Here is a 24009-nt window from a genome sequence, read left to right on the forward strand (position 1 = left end):
TCAACAGCAGTAGACACAGAGCTCTGGGATCACAGCAGGTGCTAACAAATGTTGTCCACACTGACTGTCAAAGAGGTATTTAGCAGATATTCGCTCCTTTCCTCCCTCCACCCTACTCACTTTCAGTTCCACCCAAAGGTTTTCTTTGAGTAATTTTTTTCCTCCTTCAATGTTGTTCCCAAAGGTGACCAAGGGCTATTTTTAGCCATAAAAAATAAAAACAAAAATGAGTGAACACCAAGAGGGAATATGCAGTGAAAATGGATCAAAATTTAAACCTCCAAGGGATAGTTTAATTTTTCTATTAGATCAAAAGTCCAGTGTTGCTTAGTGGAGAAATTTTTGCTTTGAAGTTTGAAAGGGTTTACTTAAGAATATTGTGACATGGTTTTAAGACAAAATAATAAAGCCCCAGAGAAATGGCACACTGGGTAAGGTTGCTTGCCACCAAACCTGACAACTTGAGTTTGATCTTGGGAGCACATATGGTAGAAGAGAATCAATTTCTGCAAGTTATCCTTTGACCTTCATGTGTGTGTAGAAAATAAATGCATACATATTTGTTTCTTTGGTTTTTTGTTGTTGTTCTGGTTTTTCAAGAAAGGGTTGCTCAATGTAGCCCTAACTGTCCTACAACACACTCTGTAGACCAGACTGTTCTCAAATTCAGAAATCCTCCTGCCTCAACCTCTCAAATGCTAGGACTGAAGGTTTGTACCACCATGTTTGGCTATATAAATGTTCTAAAATTAAAAAAAAGAGCAACCATTATCAAACTGCTTATCAAACTACTTTTATATATTTATTATGAAGATACTACAGATCAGTTGTAATGATAAATCTTCGGGGATTGCTCTTTCTACCCAAGTTCCTGTTCCATTACAGTGATAACATCTGACCTCTTGGTGCCTATTTTGACCTCTGTAAGTTACTTCTCCTTCCCAAGCTCCCCTGAGAACATTTAGCCTCTTAGTGTCTCTTTAAACCTTTTGAGATTGCCTCTCCTACCCAAGCTCCTGTATCTTGTACATTATAGTGGAGATTAGCAAAAACCATTCTTCCATCGGTGCTAATCTGATCTTTAAAGGCAAAAGCATTCTTTTGCATATTTGGTTAGCATTTTCATACACTAGAGAGTGTATGATCATTTTTCTAGGTCTGGATCTGCTACCTGTAACTCTACTGTCCTGGATAGTCTTTGTAAAAAGTCATGAAACGTTCCATCGGTTCCTGTTCTATCTTCATATAGGTTTCTACTCTTTCTCCTGGTTCATGAATCTTGTCCCTGGCATTTATGCTGTTGTCCTGCATAAGGACAATGTATGCTCATCATATGCAGCCTGAACCTGTGTGTTAGCATAAAGACCCTCATAAAGATATCTAGGGGAGCTTCATAACCTTTCAAATTGTCACTTGTTTCCTTGTGGGCTTGGGCAATTTGCTAATCAATCTATGCTCATGTATATCATGTTTTATAATCTTACAAGGTCAATACTATTATTGCTACTATTTCACAGACAAGGAAAGAAGTCATAGATGACAAGGGTAAGACTATGTACATAGCATACTACCAGACAAATATTAAAAGATGAAGATACTGAGCTTTTAAAAATGTAGTAGCCCCCTATTTGCAGATCAAGAATACTGACTCTCACCAGGCATTGGTGGTCCCAGCACTCGGGAGGCAGAGGCAGGTAGATCTCTGTGAGTTCAAGGTCAGATTGGTCTACAGAGTGAGTTCCAGGACAGGCTCCAAAGCAATACAGAGAAACCCTGTCTTGAAAAACCTAAAACCAAAAACCAAAAAAAAAAAAAAAGAGAGAGAGAGAGTACTGGAGTACTGACTCTCATTTCTCATGCCTTGCAGGCAATGAAGTTAGAATGACTTATTATCTAAGTCCATGTGTTTGAAGAACCTACCCATAATCCCCACACAACTAAGTAGTCACTGTAGGTACTCAATAGATGATTGTTAATCAAATGAGTATAGAGGATGAACACACAGGAATCCTGTTCTGGATCTTTCCAGTCAAAAGCAATGACAGCTCCCAGGCCTGCCCGATCACTATATCTTCTTGATACTTCCTTCTTCATCTGAAAGCTCCAGGAAAGTCATTTCAGGGCCTGTCTTACTTAAAGGTGAGAAAATATGAAAACAAAAAAGCCCCTCTGCTAAGAAGAAAAAAATAAGAAAAAGAAAGAAAGAAAAGAAAGAAAGAAAGAAAGAAAGAAAGAAAGAAAAACCCTTTGCTTAGGTTGAGCTGTCCTCCCTGCAAATTTCGAAGTTCAAAAAATAGGCTGTTCACATCTAATTGAGAAATGGTGGTAGACTGTGAAAAGCAGTCACTAACACTGCTTGGGATGAACAGTCTCACAGTCACTTTAGAAGAGAACATGAAGCCTGAATGAATTAATAACTACACTTGGGAAAATACCTTACTTTGAACAGCCATGTTTTGATCTTAAGCAGAAATAGAAACCTGAATTTAAAAGTTAATTTTCAGGAGCTGGAGAGATGGCTCAGCAGTCAAGAGCACTGGTTGTCCTTTCAGAGGACAATGGGTTTGATTCTCAGCACCCACATGTGGCTAACAACATCTGTAACTCCAGTTCCAGGGGATCCAACACCCTCTTCTGGCCTCTAAAGTCACCGGTTCTGAAAATGGGACAAAATTATACATGCAAGCAAGACACTCATAAACATAATAATAAAACATAGGCACATCTTTTTTGTTAAGGTTAATTCACAAATGATTGTTCTTAGTCAACAAGTAAAACCAATTCCAAATGTCAGAGTTGTTTAGGGAGTTGTAGTACTGTTGCTCCAATTTAAAATATTTTAAATAAAATAATCAATGAGGAGAAGGGAGAAGGGAGAAGGAAACAACATAAACAAATTTTACTTGCAATATGCTATAATGGGCCAAGTGGTAATGGAGCACCCTTTTAGTCCCAGCATTCAGGAGGCAGAATTTGGATCTCTGAGTTCAAAGCCAGCCTGGTCTACGGAGTGAGTTTCCAGAAACCCAGGGCTACACAGAGAAACCCTATATTGAAAAAACAAACAAGAAAGAAGGAAGGAAAGAAGGAAGAGAAGGAGGAAAGGAGAGAGAAAAGAAAGAAAGGAATGAATGAAGAGAGAAAAGAAAAAAGCTACAATGGAATTTAACACTCATATGCCAGTAATAAGTAAGTTTGTTTTAAGTGAAACATGCTTTGAATTCATTGTGAATCCTGCAACAAGAGCAAATCATCTGAAAAGAGGAAACTGAAGATTTAGGAGTTGTTTTAGAGGCAATGCTAACTTACTTTAAAATCATATATTTTTAAGATGATTTTAAGAGAGAGAGAGAGAGAGAGAGAGAGAGAGAGAGAGAGAGAGAGATTATGTGTATGGGTACTTTGCTTGATTTTTTTGAAATAGAGTTTTACTGTAGCTTTGGAGCCTGTCCTGGAACTCACTCTGTAGACCAGCAGGCTGGTCTTGAACTCACAGAGATCTGGTTGCCTCTGCCTCCTGAGTGCTGAGATTAAAGGTGTTCACCACCACTGCCTAGCTGGGTGCTTTGCTTGAATGTATGTATGTTTACCATGTGCATGCCTAGTGCCTGAAGAGGCCAGAAGGCTCCAGAGTCCCTAGAACTTGAATTACAAACAGTTGCGAGCTGCCATGCGGGTGCTGGGAATCCAACCTGGGTTCTCTGCAGGAACAGCCATCGTTCTCTCCAGCCTTGAGAATGCTAACATTCTAATCTAATTCATTACTGGTATTTGAGACTGGGCAAGTGACACACATAAACATGCACAAAACTATGTATTAACACTCACGTACACATGTTTATAGTGCTGATTAGATGGTTACTATAAATTACTTATCCCAGTGATGCATGTATTCAATAAATAGTTTTTATGACCAGAAAAAGATGGCAAGACTTAGAGGCCACACCTCTTAAGAATAATTTCTTGGGCTGGAGAGATGGCTCAGTGGTTAAGAGCACTCACTGCTTGTTCTTCCAAAGGTCCTGAGTTCAATTCGCAGCAACCACATGGTGGCTCACAACCATCTGTAATGAGATCTGGTGCCCTCTCCTGGCCTGCAGGCAACATGCAGACAGAACACTGTACACATAATAAATCATAATAAATAAATAAATCTTTAAAAAAATAATAATTTCTTGAATCCAAGGGTTCTTAGATGATCCCCAAAACAGATTTTCATTGGTATGCTTACAACAAATTGTTTAAAAGGCAAATAGCATTGACTTGGAGACTAGATAATTTAGGATTAGAAAATCATAAGCCCCAAGTCCTGATCTAAACACTTTTAGGTAATGTGAACTTGAACTAGTGACTTATCATTTTTGGACTTGGGTTCCCCATATGAAAATAATTATTTTAACAGTGCTTATACATTGTTGGCATGCTCTTAAAACAATAGTGGGTCCTTTAATCTCTGGTCCTGTAACAGTCCTGCACTGGTAAAAGGTGAGGGGACAGTCTTCATATCAGGTAGACTGCAGAAGTCACAACACCTCACCACCAACAGGCTGTGGTACACGAGGAAGTTCTCATAACTCTCCAGGGTCCACCAGCAAGGAACCTTTTACTGTCTTTCACCCTGATCACCTAAACTCACTTGTACTCTCTTTTCTAACAGAAGAGCTCCCTCTAATATGGAATTTAGAAACTTGAAGAAAAGTGGGCTGAAGAAAACACAATTGTGTTCAGCATTTTGTTTTCAGAAGATACTGCACTTCTTCCTCACCTCAAGCATATAATTGGCTTGTTTCATGAGAGCCACTCACAGCATCTCTGGATATCCACAGAGAACTTTGGAGTGACTCAAGGCTTGGTCCAACCCCCTGGTATTTAATTAATGCGTGGTCTTCCATTGATTGCTACTTCCTTTGAACTAGGAATGCTTCCTGAAGCTAAACAAAGTCATTAATATAGAGATGTCTTTTATTTTACTTCTCCCCGACTTTTCCTACCTCAAGCCTGAATCCTCAATTTATTTCATTTTGTAATTTCAAGAGAAAGATGAATTAATATTGTGGGAGAGAAGGTATTTGGTGAAAAGTGAAGTTTCAAATCCCTATCAAGATGGAAACAAAAACCCACAAGGAATGGCCAGGTTACAGTTCACATAGCAACATGGACTGTGCTTAAGTTGGCTTCCATCCCTGTTGGGCAGGCTGTATTTGGCATCAGGTATGCTGTTGGTAGAAGCTCCATCATTACTCATCCATCAGACATCATTTAAGATGGCAATTTTGCTTCTCCCAAAGAAGGATCTTTACGGGGGGTGGGGGGGAGATGACCTTCAATAGACTTTCAAGAATCTCCCAAGACCAATCAGTAGTGCCCAATCGAAGCAGTCTGTGATATTTAACAGCCCTGGGTACCCTGTGATGACTAGCTTCCTTTTGAATTCAGGGATGCAAGCAGACATGAATCAGTTGAGACTGGGTCTATATCCTGCCATTGTGCTCCTTTATAGAGAGTGATGACATTTTCTACAGTGTCTCCTTATTCTTCTTACATTTGTGATACTTCGCTTGGTATTTGAGGTCACTATGGTCCAGTAAGTGGTCAAAGAGCCGTAAGGAGAACAGGGTGGCTGTGCTATTATTAATACTGCTGGGAGGACCAGATTATAGTGACAGCAGTGATAGCTATCTCTCTACACCCAGTAGGAATGCTTCCTCAAAGCCTTCGTGGGCTGAGTGACATTTTGAGTGTTCCAGAGGTTCACCTTGGACTTATCTCTGTAGATGAGTAATACCTAAAGTATTGCTTGATGGAGTTGAAGTCAAGGTTGCACACAACTGCCCGTGGGCAGTCTCTCTGTGATATATCTGGCAAACTATGTTGTCTTTGACCACATTAGAAACACAGCAGAACAACCAGCTCCAGGGCCTGCATAGTGTTGGTTCAGTGCTCAGGAACTGCTAGCTACTGGCTTCTTTGTTTTTGTTTTGTTTGTTTTTTGGTTTTTTGTTTGTTTGTTTGTTTTTCTGAGACAGGGTATCTCTGTGTAGCTTTGGAGCCTATCCTGGCACTCGATCTGTAGACCAGGCTGGTTTCAAACTCACAGAGATCTGCCTGCCTCTGCCTCTCGAGTGCTGGGATTAAAGGCATGTGCCACCAACACCCGGCGCTACTGGCTTCTACTTCCCTGGGTACACTCCACATTTGCACGTACACTGTGCCTAAATAGTCTAAAGTACTGAAGTAATATTTGCCAATACAACGTTTTCTGCTGGACTGGCCCAGATTTCCCCCACTTGATGGAGAACATTCTTACTTTATTGTTGTGTTATCAACATTGATCATGCAGACCTATCATATTTAAGAGATTAAAGCCCAACCAAAAAAATGAATGGTATCTGTTTCTGGAGTGTTAGAGAGCCTGGAATTCCAGCCCATGGATCGCTGGTGCATCATCTTCCATGCTGTGAAAGGTGGCCTGCCTTACGGCTTATCACATGACTTTTCCTGGAGAGATGTGAATAAATGGCTATTTCCCCCACTGAAAAGAGACTATGAGACTATGTCACCCAAGTCTAGCTTGGAGAACCCATGAATTTATGGGCTTCTTCACAGACCACGGGTGACTCATAGGTAGCTGCATCACCAGAAAGCTGCTCTTGAGACTGGGTGATGAAACCCTGAGCCTTGGAGCTTCCTCCCTAACTTACTGACAGTTCAGGAGAGTCTGCACTCCCCAGCAATTGTTTGCCACTAATATATAGCCACAGGGGAGGGGCCTTGGGAGACCTGTAACTCTCTGAGCTTCCTGAGTCTTCTAAGTTTTCTGCGTCCTATGGGCCTTGGGAGGGAAGTTTTCAATTTGAAGGAAATCACTACTCGGCAGAGCTAACATGTACTCATGTGAGAGGTAACATGTCTGTCCACTCAGAGACTTTTCTCACTGTATGTTCATCCCTCGCCTGTGGAAAACAACTGCAGAGCCACCCTTCGAGTTCTGGATGGGATTCCACAGCCTGCCTCACTCAGTCTTGGTTGTCTGTCCCCGATCCCCTGAGTTCATATAATCCTCCTCCTCCTCCTCCTCCTCCTCCTCCTCCTCCTCCTCCTCCTCCTCCTCCACTTCCTCTTCCTCCTCCTCCTTCTCCTTTTTCTTTTTCTTCTTCTTCTTTTGGTTTTTCAAGACAGGGTTTCTCTGTGGCTTTGGAGGCTGTTCTGGAACTTACTCCTCTTGCCTCTGCCTCCTGAGTACTGGGATTATATAACAACACTAGGTATAGATTATATTTACACTGAGGCAGCCTAGAAAGACAGGGAAAATTAAGGGGGCATGAGAAGAGAAAGGAGCCTCTCACAAAGAATTATCAGGATGAATCAGGCAGTGGTGGTGCTTGCCTTTAATCCCAGCATTCGGGAGGCAGAGAAAGAAGGATTTCTGTGAGTTTGAGACCAGCCTGATCTACACAGCTAGTTCCAGGACAGCCAGAGCTACACAGACAAACCCTGTCTTGAAAAAAACAAAACCAACCAAACAAAATTTACCAGAGAGATGGTTCAGCAGTTAAGAACACTTGCTGCTCTTTATAGAGGACCTGAATTCAGGTCCCAGAACCATATCAAACAGCTCACAAGCACCTGTAACTCCATCTTCATAGGATCAGACATCATGTGTAACATGTGCACACACACATGTGGGTACACACACACACACACAATATTTATTTTAAAAGAACTCTAGCAAATTAACAACATTTTCTATGAATTTTGCCTACATAGGGACAATACTACTTTTATGTAGAGCTGGCTTTTTTTTTTTTCTTCCAGACAGGGTTTCTCTGTGTAGCTTTGGAGCCTATCCTGGCACTCACTCTGGAGACCTGGCTGGCCTCGAACTCACAGAGATCCGCCTGCCTCTGCCTCCCGAGTGCTGGGATTAAAGGTGTGCACCACCAACGCCCAGCTAGAGCTGTTTTTAATAATAATTTGAAGTAACAATGGAGGTCTGATTGTCCCTCTGACTCCTTCCCCAGTTACAAACCTGTAATTTTCTAGGAGTCTCACAATAAATCCCATTTACAGTAAAAGGCATGTTCACCCCCTCATAAAGCCTTTGAGATACCATGCCTTTCCTTATCTGAAGTCCTTTCAAAGGCACTTCCAAAGCCATCCAATAATCCATTGCTTTTAAAGATGGGGAAAAGAGGAGAAGTGTTTCTATCTCTTTCATATATAATTTGAAAGCCACCAAAATTGTATATGTGGACAATGAGAAGATACTTAATCATGACAGTCTTTGAGAAGCCCACTAACCATGGGTGTATCTTATCCTTTCCTCTCTCTTTCTAATAATCTTCATGCTTACATATATATCTAAAGATATCTTCTCAGTAAACTTTAACTGTACTGCATACTGGCTTATCCTGAAATCCTTTTCCATGCCAGAGAAGAACCCTGGTCTGGGGCTTGAGAGATGGCTCAGTGATTAAGAGCTGGTACTAACTCTTTCAGGCTATCTGAGTTTAGCTCATGATTGCTCCAGAGATCTGATGCTTCTGACCTCCTTAGGCACACTGACACAGAGGGGCGGGAGAGGGAGGGGAGAGAGAGAGAGAGAGAGAGAGAGAGAGAGAGAGAGAGAGAGAGAGAGAGAGAGAGAGAATATGAGCATGAGTCCTGGTTTCAAGTGACTGGAAGTCACTGAATAGAATTCCTAAGGCCACAACAAGCAGTTGCCCAGGGCAGCAGTTCCGCTCACATACCACGGCTGATGACCACACCAAAAGCTTTTTCATTGTTTATATGAAATTCAAATGCAACTGAGTGTCTGTGTTTGTTTTGGCAACTTCAGTTGCAGGGTCTCACTCCAAGTACTAACTTGGACATGGAGGTTGGAGGTTGCCATTTATCAGAAATATTCTTTTTAAGGCTCCATATTCATTCATTTGTTCATCCCCAAGCATTCCTAAGGAGAAAGAAGCTGCCTTTTCTCCCATCCATCACAGGCATTGGCTAAGCACCATAGCCCAGAGGTTCTAGCTTGGTTTCAAGTTTCCTTCATCTGACCAGGGAGTTGCTCTCTCCTTTTAACTCAGGGACAGACTGCGGACATCCCCTTGCAATCAGAGCATCAGACGCTATACTTAGGTTTCCTCGTTCCTGTTGCATCCTTCATAAAAATCAGTCTGTCCTTATAAACCTCCCTTCTGCTGCCTCTGAAACAGAAGCCTTACATCCTTTGTGAACAACCCCTTCGTATGCCTCATACTGTAGAAGGCTGTAAAGCCTGGATTTGTTCTTGTTGCAGTTATTTCGTATTTTCCTTACAGGAACATTTCTTGGATATCCTCCTCCAGTCCCCTTCTCCAGCCAGATGTGCCAATTTAATAAGCCATCATCTGGGCCCTAGATTGCAGCATCCTACTTCTTTCAGGTTCCTGCATTTGGCAATGCCTAGCAAACCTATCGTTATGTATATTCTTTTCCCGACTGGGATTCTTCTGTGAGACCAGCTGCAATGAATCTGTATTTCTTGTTGTACAAACCAATGCCCAGCTCTATGACCCTCCTCTCAAGGTCCCAGAGCTCATCTTTTTTCACAGACCCATGTTATCAAATTTCCAGCAAGTCTCTGGATCTCCTTGCTGCTTCTGTCGTCATAACCTTGTCATCACATCTGTCCTCAATATCCCAACCCCTTCCCTCTTCTGGGTCAGCCCACATCCTTTCTCTTCTTCAAAATCCAGCCAATATATGACATAATAGCCAATCTTGGGATGGAGCAGGTTTTGTTCAGGGAAAGAACTCAAAAGAACAACAGGAAAAGTCTAGGAGCTTGGTTTATGTAAGATTGAAAATCTTATATCAAACTACAGTATAAACAAAACAAATGGATATAGTAAAATACAGCATGCAATAGATAAAGTTAATATTCTTTTAAAAATGTATTACATTTGTTTTGTGTGTGAGAGAGACAGAGAGTATGTATGTGTGTGTGTGTGTGTGTGTGTGTGTGTGAGAGAGAGAGAGAGAGAGAGAGAGAGAGAGAGAGAGAGAGAGAGGAAGAGAGAGGGGGAGAGAAAGACTGTGTGTGTGTGTGTGTGTGTGTGTGTGTGTGTGTGTGTAGGTCAAAAGACAACTTTCAAGGGTGGTTTTAACCTTTCACTATGTATGTTCTAGGGACTGAACTCAGGTCTCCAAGTGTGGTAGCAAGCGTCTTTATCTTCTGAGTCATCTCTCTGGCACCAAACTTTAAATTATTATTAATATAATTTGTAAATCAATAAAAAATGATACCTCAAAAGAAAATGATTAACAGATACTTCTTAGAGAAAACCATACCCATGCTCTGGGATATGTCTTTCTTTATCTTATCCCTTACATGTAAAGTCTATATTAAGATATCTTGGATGAGCCAAGCATTGGTGGCGCAGGCCTTTAATCCCAGCACTCATATCAAACAGCTCAGAACCTCCTGTAACTCCAGCTCTAGGGTACCTGATACCCTTTGGCCTCTGTAGGCACCTGTACAAACATGGTGTGCATAAACTCAGGCAGGAACACAAATATAAAGTAAAAATGATAAAATCTTTTTAAAATTTTAAGCATGTATCTTCAATGAAAACTCCAGTTCTACTCCATACTGACTAGTCCTGAAATTGTTTGAAAGAAAGAATGAAAGAGGGAGGGAGACTGGCAGATATTACCTGGTGACACAAACTAGAAAGGTCCAAAACCATGGCAAACACTAAAGCCTTAGTTGTAGAACAAATGTAAGTTAAAACAATGATTTTTCCTTCCCTTTTAGTAATGGGCATTTTCTGTAAGTAAGATGGACGTACAAACACTGGAGTTTTTAAGTATGAACTTTAGCTTGTGTTCTTTGAAACAGCATGTATGGGCTATGAGATAGCTCAGTAGACAAAGCACCTGCCCAGAACAAGTAAAAGTCAGGCAGGCATCTGTAACACGAATAAATTAAAGATCCAGAGATAAATAAAAGCCCCTGAGATGGATATTGGAGTTCAAATTTCAAGCTGAAGATAAGAGAAGCAAAGCGGCCAGCTGCTAGCTCTTACCTCTACCTCAGCTCAGACCAAAGGAGCAATCCTCAGACTGCTCCCGACATCACTGTACCTCAGATTCACTCAGACTGCTATGCTCTACTCAACATGGATAAAGACTACTCTCAGAATGCTGCTCTATCCTCAATTGCCTGGAGACTCCATGCTTTCCTATGTGACTGGAGAATGAATACCAGCTCGCAGACCCTGTTCCTGTCTTAAATACCTCGCATGAAACCTGGGACTAAAGCTCTGTTTCACTCTCCAGTAGTCCAGGGTGGTCTTGGACTCAGAGATCATCTGCTTTTCTCCTGCTTTTCTTAGTAAATAAAGTAGAGAGAAGTCAAGAAAAACACCCATTGTCAACTTCAGGCCTCTCCAAGCATGTGCACATATGGGCACCTGCATACACACGTGAGCGGACACGCATGGGAACATGAAAACACATATACATACAGAGAAATTTAAAAATAATGAATAGCATATGCTTAAAAATCATATTACTTTCCTGTAAATTAACAATTTTTCGACAATAAATATGTACTCTTTCTAAAATTGCAAGCATATGTACATACATTTAAAAACTGTACACAAACTGAAGGGAAACGTGGAGGGAATGAAAATGCATTTTATTTATTTACATAATTATATGGGTTTTTGAGACAGAGTCTCACTATATAGCTTAGGCTGGCCTGGAACTCACTATATACACTAAGCCTTAGCCTCCTGAGTATTGGGATTGTATGTGCCACTGTGAGTTTTATTATACAGGTAGATCAGGCTTAGAAATCTCTAGCTACCCATAATTAAGTTATGATTAACTTCTCATGCTTGGAATCCTCACCTCAGGAAGTTAAAATTAAAAAAAGAAAAAAGCATACAATGTGTTACTACAGTACCTGACACTTTGTAAACATTCAAAGATTGCTTCTTCTTCTTCTTCTTCTTCTTCTTCTTCTTCTTCTTCTTCTTATTATTATTATTATTATTATTATGTTTTAGCCTCAGACAACATGTGGTTTTGTTCTTCTGCTGTAGAAGGTAAAATATCTATATATTGCCTGGGAATCGAGATTCACTAGACTCAGTACAGGTTAAGTGAAGCTTATTTGGAGAGGATGCACTTACACAATAAGGGGGTGACTTCTGCAGGTTCCAGCTCCAAAGATCCACCCAGGCTGCTCTGTGACCCGACCGGAAGCAAGAGCAAGCACTGGAGTCAGGGACCCCAGATCTAGTCCTACCCTCCAGCACATCTGAACCTGTGAGCTACAGGTGTGGGCGGGGTGGATACCTCACTACAATTCCCCTTTTAGTCTAAAGAAAAAGATTCAGGCTTAATACAAAACTATATACAAAGATTAGCAAATACCAAATGTGCTCTAGGAAAAGGAAAAGTAAGAACAAACTCACTTAAGATCTATCGTCAATGGGGGTGAGGGGAGGGAGAGGGAGAAGGGACTTACATGTGAAACAAGCTTGTTCCCTAACTTGAACTAATAAATAAAAAGATAATGGGAAAAAAAAAGATCTATCGTCAGTGAAGCAACAAGAGCAAATGGCAAGAACTATATATCCAGTCCTATGATAAAGGCATGTATCTGTAGAGTTGTCCTAAGCTGGCAAGTTTAAGTCTTGTACCTATTATTTCTATCTAGGAAGAGAGAAAAATAATTGTGACAGTCTAATCTTCAACTTCATCAAAGATCTGAGAAGGAGGATAACAGTACTAGGGTAGGCAGGAAGCGCAGGCGAGCAACTTCCAAAATGTGCAGTGAAGACAGAAACAGCAGGCTACCTGGACAGTCACCCAAAATCTCACAGCAGCGTAGGGGCAACCAGCTTTGGCTAAAGCCTAGAGTATCTGACTGACCAACACAGAAGCAAGGAGGTAGAAAGGCTGTCTAACCACATCTATACATCAAATATTCTTTACTCCTTCCTCCCCTTCCCCTGTTTTCCATCTGGCCTATCTGCCTGTTTGCTCCTGAGTTTGCTCTGTTTCTTATGGAACAGCCATTCCTGTGTATGTAACACGATAAATAAAAAACCCAGAGACAGATATTGGGGTTCAAGCTTCAAGCTGAAGATCAGAAAAGCCGGCCACTACCTCTTACCTCTACCTTAGACTGAAAGGCGATCCCCAGACTGCTCCCTACTTAGCTGATCCTCAGATTCACTCAGACTGCTATGCAAACTCTCCTCGTCATGGCTAGACTCTCCTGAGACTTTTTTTTTTCTCTTCTGAGACTTTAATGTCTTCCTAGCCTCCATGTGGCTGGAGAATGAATGCCAGCTCTGAGACACTGTTCCTGTCTTAAACACTTCTCATGAGTCCTAGGATTAAAGTTGTGAGCTCTAATTCTCTTTTGGACCAATTCACTCTAAGGTATCCCTGGGTGGCCTTGAACTAACAGAGATCTATCTGCCTTTAACTCCTGAGTTCTGGGATTAAAGGTGTGTGTCACCACCTCCTGACCTCTATAGCTTATGGCTGACTTTGCTTTCTGAATCCTCAGGCAAGCTTTCATAAATCATAAACAATATATCACCACATGACATATGCAGATAGAAGTTGTTTTTTTCCCCCCAAAGCCATCAGTTTACCAGGTTCACCTGAGTGTCACCAGCAAATAGTTCCTCCTTGCCTTCTCCCACTTGCACCCTGACATTTCACTATCTGGAAACCGGCTGCCCTTGGGGTGCCCCCTGTGCTCTCCTGCTAACCTGTTCTTCCCTGAAGGCAGTGGCCCACCCATTCTGCTTCTCAGAACACTTCCTGCATGCCTGGGCTCATCAGCTTTAGACTAAGTTTATGATACTTTTCTAGTCAGCAAATATCTCCCCATCATTTCCTTTTCTCCCACTCCTTCCTTTCTTCCACCCTTTACCTTCCCCCTAAAAAGAATTTCTTTTTCTTTTTTGCTGATATAATTTGTGTTTGCTTGGGAAAACTAGACTAAGTGGATCTTGGACATATGAGCCAAAGGCACAATACTGAACAGGCGTCCTTTACCATCATGGAAACATACACCTAACATGTAATGATAGCTAAGAGGAAAATAAAACAACAACAACAGCATGAAGTGACTAGGAAACTGGTAGTAGCATCTCCCTCCCAGATCCCCATGATTACTAAAAAATGATTGTGGGGTTTGGTGTTAGAGCAGGTTTGAATTCTGTCTCTAATCATTTACAACTTAAGTAATATACTTATCTGGTCTTTAACACCAATGTGTGCATTTAAGATCACATCTGTATCACACGGTGGGAATAAAATGCCTGTAAAGTCTATAAGACGTACATGGATACTTGGGTACATGGACATTATCTAACATAAAAGTAGTATTTTTCCCTCTTCCTTTTCCAAGGTACATATGTTTCTTAGGGAACTTACCATCTACTGTGCAAAAAACCCACTATCCTTATAAAACAGTAAAGAATAAAAACTCACTAAATGTATAGCTCTTATTATATGGCATGTTCTGGACTAATAGAACTTATTAGAGATCATCTTATTTAACTTTTATGACACACCTTGATGATCTCAGCAATGCTGAATCTCAGTTATCTAGATCCCAGACAGTCTAGCATCAGCCTCTATGCTCACACCTCAGTATTGTGCTGTTCTTATTCATGCCTTTCATAGTACGAGCTCAACTTTCAGTCACACCTTTAACGATTCTACCATCACAATCACACATCCCCACCCAAACTCCCTGTTCTGCTATTCGATAGTCTAAAGCTGGGGTTATCTAGTGTAAAAAGTGACACGGGGGAACTGAGGTCCTTCTCTCCCCATTCCCCAGGTCCTTCTTAGTGTCAAAGATCTGGTGTCCCTAAGGTCAGTGACTGCAATAGTAAACACCTCAGGGTATGTTTTACAAAAAGAAAGACTTATGTAAAAAAGAAAAAGCCTTTTCTGCACTGCACAGTCTCACTTGTAGAAAAATTGTCAAGCCCATTTAAATATTCGCTTTGCTATTAAATTTTTTACAACTGCCTAATGAGTAAATATTATTTAGAGGCCTAATTTATGCTGGAGCTACTGGGGCTCCTAAGTGCTCAGTTTCCCAAGATTACACCGGAAGTGATTTAGGATTTGAGTTTCAGGATGTTGAGAACTGACAGCGTTTCCACTGTTCTATCCCAGAAATGTCAGTTACTATGAGGCTATGGTAGAAGTCCTCCCTTCACCACTTAGTACAAGCTCCTCACCTGCACTCCGGTTCATGACTATTGTTATGGACCAGGTATGCTGTGAGGGATTCTGAACTATCTTTAGAAACATGCAGGAGCGCTGTGTTCCTAATAATGAGGAACAACTCAGGCAGTTGGTTTCTCTTAGCATATTTAGAGTAATCTTGGGAACACTAGGTGAGCAGCTGGGACTTAAAGCCAAGGTAAGAGGCGGAGAACACTTGGTTCTAGCTAGTCTTCGGCTGTCTCTATTAAAATTCATGATGTCCAAGATATTTCAAAACTCGTCATGTCCAGGGCTTTATTTTCAGATCCAGTTATTAAGATAAAAGGGAGTGTAGAACAGAGAGCAGAGGTAGACAAGAAGGAAAGTCCAGATATTTATTCTCTTGCTTTTCTCCCTGCAGGGCTGAATCCTAACGGTGTCATTCCTCAACCAAAGTCATAGTCTCTGAGGCAACCAAATCTCTCTCACCTTGATTTTGAAAACCTTAATCCCTGTGTCCCTCTAGACCTTAGCTTTTTTTGGCAATATGATGGCCACTAGCCTTATTTATTGCACTGCACCTGTGGAATTCTGACTGTGTAATAATAGCTCCAGGTGGTGGTGGCACCCGCCTTTAATCCCAGCACTCAGGAGCCAGAGGCAGGTGGATCTTTTAAGTCTGAGGCCAGCCTGGTTTACAGAGTGAGTTCCAGGACAGCCGGGGATACACAGAGAAACCCTGTCTTGAAACACGACACCCCCCTTCCCCCCGCAAAAAAAAACTCCTGTTAGAAACGTTCCTTTGTTTTTCCATTGGACTTGCAATTTCTAATAAAGTGCCATCTACTTTGAAAAGAAACCAAACCATCCTCTCCTTCCCTGACAAAAACCTTATTTCCAAATTGCCTGATATTTAGTCAGGGCACAAAAAGTAAAAATAGTATATGATTTTTCTTTGCTTAGTTTCCTACATTGTAAATCTCTGTCTCAATAGAATTTAATTGAGACAGAGATTTACAATGTAGGCAAACTGATTTTAAACCCGTGTTCCTTCTGCTTTAGTCTCTAAGTGGTAGGATTACCAGCATATTGCCACCAGACCCATGTCACCTTTTAAAGGACCTATATATCAGTCCAGCTATGTATGTAAATGATGATGTAATTCCTGGAGTTTCAAACTCTCCAGGAGCATGAAGACTAAGGCCTCCACCAAACAAGTCTGGTAGGATGGAAACTTAGAAGAGACGTGGGTCTCTGACAACTTGCCACAATTGCCTCCTCCAGCCTTCTTTTTTGTTTTGTTTTATTTTTATTTTTTTTGAGACACGGTTTCTCTGTGTAATAGTCCTGGCTGTCCTGGAACTCTCTTTGTAGGCCAGGCTGGCCATGAACTCACAGAGATCCACCTGCTTCTGCCTCCTGAATGCTAGAATTATAGTTGTGTGAAACAGGTCCGGCTAAGACTTCTCTTACATGAAAAATAAACTCTATGTTGTAAACTTTTCTGTTGCAGTAGATTTTTCTCTTATTGATCCCAAATAAAGTATTTTCAGAATTGATTTTTTTATGTGGCACTAGATAGCTACTTACACAATCCTTATCACCCTCTAATGTTTATGGCCTGCTTCCTTCTGCTAGACTCCTTCAGGGCAGGGATTTGCTAGTTTTATTGTATCTCCATCCCCTAGAACAGAGGTCACCATAATACCCAGCTCAATAATTCTTTGATAAATGAATGAAGGGTTTCTGATCTCCAAACTGCAGAAGTGGACTTTCACAACTGAAAGAGCTGCACCAGGAAGTATAATTCTCATAATTGTTCTCGGGCAGTGATCACCCTGAAGCTGTCTTGAGCTTCATCATACCTCAACATGAGTTGTACATTCAGCAGGGAGTGGTTTTTTTCTTAGGTTACAGAGAAAGTTCAGCTGTGACAGTGCTTGTCTTGGAAGCAGAGGACCTGAGCTCAGATTTCCCGAGCCCACCTTTTAAAAGTTTGTAATCCTAGTGATGGTGAGATGATAGGGAGAGACAGGGGGGTCCCTGGAGCTTGCTGGCCAGGTAGCCTACTTGAAAGGGCCTTTGCAGAGTTGGAGAAGCTTTGAAAGTTTGTGGTCATTTATCTGGCATCAGTTTGCCCTGTGATGTAGCTACAATAGGGACCTGCATGTTTTATTTCAGGCTGATACTTATGGCAAGGTCTGTTCTTACACCCTGAAAAGTTCACAATAAATTGCAACCCAAATCTGAGGTTTTCTTTGACTAGGAACTTGGACTAAATGGCAGCAGTATGCAAAAATCTCATCTTAGCCTTTCAAGCTTGAGTTTCTAGTGTAGGAAAGTTGGAAAATGGTACTGGGGGAGATGGCAATGAGTAGACACACAGCATTCTGGTTGTTTTCTTGGGCCTTGCCTAAAGCTATATGCATGCCCCATACTGTAGGACCAATTCCCAGTACTACAAAACAAATTAAAATCAGTAATTTTAGGAACTGGAGAGAGGGCTCAACAGTTTAGGAGTGGTTACTGCACTTGCAGAGAACCCCAGTGAGTTTTGTTCCCAGCACCCACAAGTCAGGAAGCACAGAATTGCTGGTCACTACAGCTCCAGGGACTCAACAACTTTCCCAAGGGCACCTACACTCACAGGCACATTCCTCACCCCAGACATAGACGAACAGGTAACTGAAAATAAACAGTAGTTGGATGTGGTGGTGCTTGCCTTTAATCCCCAGCTCTCAGGAGGCAAAGGCAGACTGACCTCTGTGAGTTTGAGGGCAGTCTGGTCTACACTCTACACAGCAATTTCTAGAGCAGCCAGGGCTACATAGTGATACCCTGGTTTTAAAAAATAGATAAATTGACAGTCTTTTAAAAAGAAATGAGGAAAACTGGATTATGTTAAAAGTTAAAAACTTGAAAGCCGAGCGTTGGTGGCACACGCCTTTAATCCCAGCACTCGGAAGGCAGAGGCAGGCGGATCTCTGTGAGTTCGAGACCAGCCTGGTCTGTAAGAGCTAGTTCCAGGACAGCCTCCAAAGCCACAGAGACACCCTGTCTTGAAAAACAAAACAAAACAAAAAGTTAAAAACTTAAAATGGTTCTGGCTATCAGGCATTCTTTACATCAATTTTGGAGTGTCTGTGCTGAAGCAGTCTATTTCTTTGAACTGGAAATTCCACTTTAGTGATGACTGAATGACTAAGGAAGCAAATGTACTGGTTTAAATCTGGTTCTTCCTGAGATAGTCCCTAAGCTGGAGTTGAGTGCAAACCACTCATTTAGACAAAGACCCTGAAGTCACTGAGGAGAAGGGGAAGAATTCAGTATAGAGTGGAGAGTTAATTAGCAGATTCTTACTTTGGGAAACTGGAGCACAATTCTACTAAGGGATAACATATGAAATTTGCCTCAGTGGGGGAAAAGGAAGCTGGGGCAATCATGTGCAGTGGATTCCTATCCATCACTGGCTGCCAGGATGAAAGCAGGTTCGTGCCTTGCCAAGGTATGGACCAGGCTGTCATCTCAAGGAGAAAGCCTAAGGCAGAGTCACAGGTGTGGGAAGTCAGGACTGTTTACGGAAACAATGAGCATCAAGGGACTATCAGGGAAGCTCTGACAGTAACTGTTGTCATAAAATAACGTTAAAAAAAAAGATGATAATGGAGTCATTTTTTATAATAGTCAAATACTATAAACAACTTAAATATACTTCAGAGGGGTTGGGTTAAAGATGCTGGAGCCTATAGGAGATGATTTCTCATAAGCTTGCTCTTTCTCTTTCCTCTTGTCTGTCCTCCTTCCCTCTTCTCTGCCCCCCCCCCCTGACATTTGTCTTAATGGTTTGCCCTGACTGTCCTGCAACTCACTCTTTAGACCAGGGTGGTCTGGAACTCAGAGGTCACCCAGTCTCTGCCTGCCAGCTGGTGGGATCAAAGGTGTACACCTCAATCCCTGTTGTCATGAGTTTTTTCGAAGGTATAAAATTTGTGAGAATGGGTCTGGGGTTGCTGGGGATACATAGTGAGATTATGTGTGTGTCCTCAAATGTGTGTTAATAGTATCTATAAACAACATTTTTTGTAAGTCTAAATATCAATTTCTCAATTACATTTTTGTTTTTATTTATTTGCTTGTGTTTTTTGAGACAGGATCTCTCTACATAGTCCTGGCTGTACTGGAACTTGCTATGTAGCCTAACCATGCTGATTTTGAACTAATACAGATCCTCCTGCCTCTGATTTCTGGGTGCTAGGATTAAAGATAGGGCTACATTTTTATTTATTTGTCGCTTTGTTGTTTACTTATTTTTGTTTTAGCTGTAGTGCTTCAGTCAATTAGGGTGCACTTGAACATTTTTATTTTTAAGATCCAGAGTCTCTGGGCATTGGTGGCGCACACCTTTAATCCCAGCACTTGGGAGGCAGAGGCAGGTGAATCTCTATGAGTTCAAGGCCAGCCTGGTCTACAGAGCGAGTGCCAGGATAGGCTCCAAAGATACACAGAGAAACCATGTCTTGAAAAACCAAAAGAAAAAAATTCAGAGACTCAAAATGTTGCTCTGACTTTCCCCCTACAAAACCCCCAACTCCTGGGCTGAAGAGAGCTCCCTGAGTATCTGGGAACTGGAATCAGAGGTATAAACTATGGCATCCAGAATTCATTAATACACTTTGGATGTAAGGTTCTAAAATTCTCTAAAATTACAAATAATACTTTAACAAATGATTAATAGTAACTTTATTATGTAACTCATCTCTAGTAGAACTACTTTTTTTTTTACCAAATTATAAAAGATAAGACAGAGATTATACAAGACATGGCATTAACAAATTCTGATTTGGCCTTGTGGTGTTGGCACACACCTTCAATCCTAGTACACACCTTCAATGCCTAGGGAGGCAGAGGCAGGCAGATCTCTGTGAGTTCAAGGCCAGACTGGTCTACAAAGTGAGTTCCAGGACAGCCAGAGCTGTTACACGGAGAAACCTTGTCTTGAAAAACAAACAACAAGAAAAACAAAACAAAATGAACACCCCCCCCCAAAAAAAAAACCCAAATTCTGGTTTGATCTGGCAGTGATGGCATGTGCTTTTAATCTTAGCACTCTTGGTGAGACACTAAAAAAATGTAGTTTGGAGGTAGCAAATTCTTAGAGTTTTGTTTTGTTTGACCCTGGGGGATGAACCTTGCATATACCAGATAGGACAGCACTCTATCACTGAACCTTACCTGCCTGGCTTGTTTTGTTTTTTTTTTTTTTTTTTTTTTTTTTTTTTTTTACTATTTACTTGTTTATGTATTTATTTATTTTAATTTACTTGTTATGTTTCAGAAAGGTCTCACTATGTATCCCAGGTTAGCTTTTAATTTTGTATGTAGACCAAGCAGACTTTGAATTTAAAATCTCATTGCTTCTGGAGTTCTGGGATTAAAGAGCCACCATATGCCCAAGCCTACTTCTACTTTTTAAAATATTTATTTATTATGTATACAGTGTTCTGTCTGCATGTATCTCTGCATGACAGAAGAAGGCATCTCATTCCAGATGGTTGTGAGCCATCGTGTAGTTGCTGGGAATTGAATTCAGGACCTCTGCAAGACCCCAGTAGTGTTCTTAACCACTGAGCCATCTCTCCAACCCCCTAATGTTTATTTGAGAAAAGGCTCTCATTATGTTACCTAGGCTGGCTTTGAACTCACTCTGAAGCCCAGACAGTCCTTGACCTTTTGACCCTTCTGCCTCAATTTCTAGAGTAGTTTGAATTATAGTCCTGTGCCTCCAGGACAAGCTGAGTGTTTGGGTTTTGAAACTTTTGCTCTGTAACAGGGAAATGTACTCCTGTTTCAAATTTGTTACAAGAATACCCATGGAAACTTGCAAGTAAAACTTCTCTTTGACATAGAAAAATGGGAATATATGCATTGGTATTTTGGCCTAATATACCAACTACTCTAGTGGATGAGGCAAGAAGATAGCAGAAGGCTAGTCTAGGATACAGAGTGAGTTTAAAACCAGAAGGATCGATTTAGTAAAATCTGGTGTCAGCTGACAGCTAAGGAGTCTGCATGGGACCCACCTAGGTCCTCTGCATGTGGGTACCAGCTGTGTAGCTTGGACTGTTTGTGGAGCCCCTAGCAGTGGGACCAGGATCTGTCCCTGGTGCGTGAGCTGGCTTTTTGGAACCTATTCTCTGTAATGGGACGCCTCACTCAGCCTTGATGCAGGGGAGAGGAGCTTGGTCCTGCCTCAACTTGATATGACATGCTTTGTTAACTCCCATAGGAGGCCTTACCCTTTCTGAGGAGTGGATAGGGAGGGGGCTAGGAAAGTGGTGGGGGAGGGAACAGGAGGAGAGGAGGGAGGGGAAACTGTGGTTGGTATATAAACATAAATTACAAATTTTAATAAAAAATATCTGGTCTCAGAAACTAAAATGGCTGGGTATACAGATCAATGATAGAATAGTTGACTATCACTTGTGATACCCTGGGTTCAATTAGTATCTCAAGGGAGGGAAAAAGAGTAAAGGTAAGTAAACAGACTGGCAAAAACATGCAACAATAGAAAGAAAATAAAACAATTTCTAAGAAAATAAAACAATTTCTCTGAAAAAAATTCCTCTGAGAATATTCACTTAAGCTACAATGTTGATACTATTGAGGAGAGACGGGTATTTTTTCAAGTCAGTCCTTATCAGTTAGGAAAACTATCTCACCTATAGTCTCAAGAGGACTAGACAAGGGGGACTGCTCAGAAGTTCAGTGAGTTACATGTTTTAAAGATGTATTTCCTTTGTTGTTTTATATGTAATGAGTGTTTGCCTGTATTTGGCTTATGTGCATCATAAGCCTGCCTGGTGCACTCTGAGGTCAGAAGAAAGTGAGGATCTCCTAGAACTAGAGTTGTGAGCCACCATGAGAGTGCTGGGGAAGCAAACTGAGGTTCACTGCATTGAGATATCTCTCCAGGTCCCTGAGTTACACCCCCCCCCCCATCGAAGACAAGTGAAGTAGTTCTTCTATTAGCATCAAGTCCTTCAAGATTCAAGGATATGGAAATTAAAGGTGGTGGTTCACAAGGCAGAGAGGGGAAGATTGACCATGGAGCAACTGTACTGTCTTTCAAAAGTCTCTTGCAAGGGTAATGATCTCAAAGATCATTAGGTCTCACGGGTTATACTGTGTGTACAAGGTCCTTATCTGAAAGTGGCCCTTCTATCTTAACAAAAACCTTTCAGGTAGGGCAGTAGTGGCACACATCTTTAATCCCAGCACATGGAAGGCAGAGGCAGGAGGATCTTTGAATTTAAGACCAGCCTGGTCTACAGAGCTAGTTCCAAGGCAGCAAGGACTGTTACTCATAGAAACCCTGTCTCAAAACAAAACAAAACAAGCCAGGCAGTTGTGGTTCATGCCCTTAATTCCAGCACTCGGGAGGCAGAGGCAGGCAGCTGGGGCCTAGGAATGTTCTCTCAAAGACTGGTCCCATAACTCTCCTGTAGTTACCCCTGGAGGACACTTCTAGAATGCCAACACCTGAGCCTAGGTTGGTTGGTTTGTTTTTTATACAGCTCAGGATTTGTGGAGTTTTCAAACTAGGAACATTTTGTCTTGGTGTTTAAACCAACAAAGTCAACTAAAGTAGACTCTGAACTGAATCCAATAGTCCAGTTTATGCAGTTACAGTCATTCTGAAGTTCCCCTCAAACTTGAGAGCCCCCCTCCTCCGGTTGCACAGGGGGTGGTATGAAGTCTGGAGTTCTAGTCACTGTCCATCAGAATGAACATGTATAAGGCATAGGTGGGATAGCTGATGGAGTGCAGGCTCCCTTTGACCCACATGTGGTCAGGTTTTCAGTTCCAGGTGGCTGTTCCAGACCCCAGTTTTTCAGTAAGCAAAGTAGAAGTCCAATACTTCCGGATGCTTGTCAAGTTCTTCACTTCTTCCTGTTCCTCTTCCAGTCTTTAGTTCAAAGTAAACCAATTTAACCAGGGTTCTGCCAATATCCTTGACAAACCATGGGAATGTTTGCTCTTTGCCATTTTTGCTCAGGCCCGAGTTACATTTTTAACTTCTCAGTTTGCTTTTCTTTGTTACCTCTGCCTCTCCCTGCCTCCCTTCCTTTTTTTTCCTTCCAGATTCTTCTCTCTGTTGAAATTCTTTATTTTTCCATTTATTTATTCTTCTCAGATTTATTTTTTATAGCTTTTTAATTCCCTTATATGTTAATTTAACTTCTACCTGGAGGATCTGATATTACTGATTTTATTTTTCTCCTGATTTTCAGTTATATTGCCTCCTTATGTCTGTTCTTTTTAAAGATTCATTTTTCATATATATATATATATATATATATATATATATATATATATATATGCACTATGTGTTGGTCCTGGAGGAAGGCAGAAGAGGGTTTTGGATCTGTTCTAGCTGGAGTTACAGGCAGTTGTACACTGCCTGACATGGGTTCTGGGAACCAAACTTGGGTCCTCTAGTATAACAGCAAGTGCTCTTGACTGCTGAGCCATCTCTCTAGTCCCTTATCATGTCTTTTAATGGCTGATTCATGGCTTCTACACCTGTCTTAAACAGCAATTGACATTGGCAACTTCAGCCTCATATGGTCTGCCCTGTGATGGCACCAATCATTTAATTCAATTAGTGAACTTAAGTTGTCAAAGACTAGTAAATCTTTACCTTCGTTTCACCTGTGGATTCAGATTTTTTGAAAGATAGTTTCTGTGTATAATAGGGGTCTCTTCTGCCAT

At 41.3% G+C, this 24009-nt stretch overlaps 1 pseudogene; it reads right to left on the reverse strand.

The window, feature by feature from the left end:
* On the reverse strand, nt 1-24009 carry LOC113832109 (annotated as a pseudogene).

The sequence above is a fragment of the Cricetulus griseus genome, chromosome 3 (assembly GCF_003668045.3).
Source record: "Cricetulus griseus strain 17A/GY chromosome 3, alternate assembly CriGri-PICRH-1.0, whole genome shotgun sequence".
NCBI classification, from domain to species: Eukaryota; Metazoa; Chordata; class Mammalia; order Rodentia; family Cricetidae; genus Cricetulus; species Cricetulus griseus.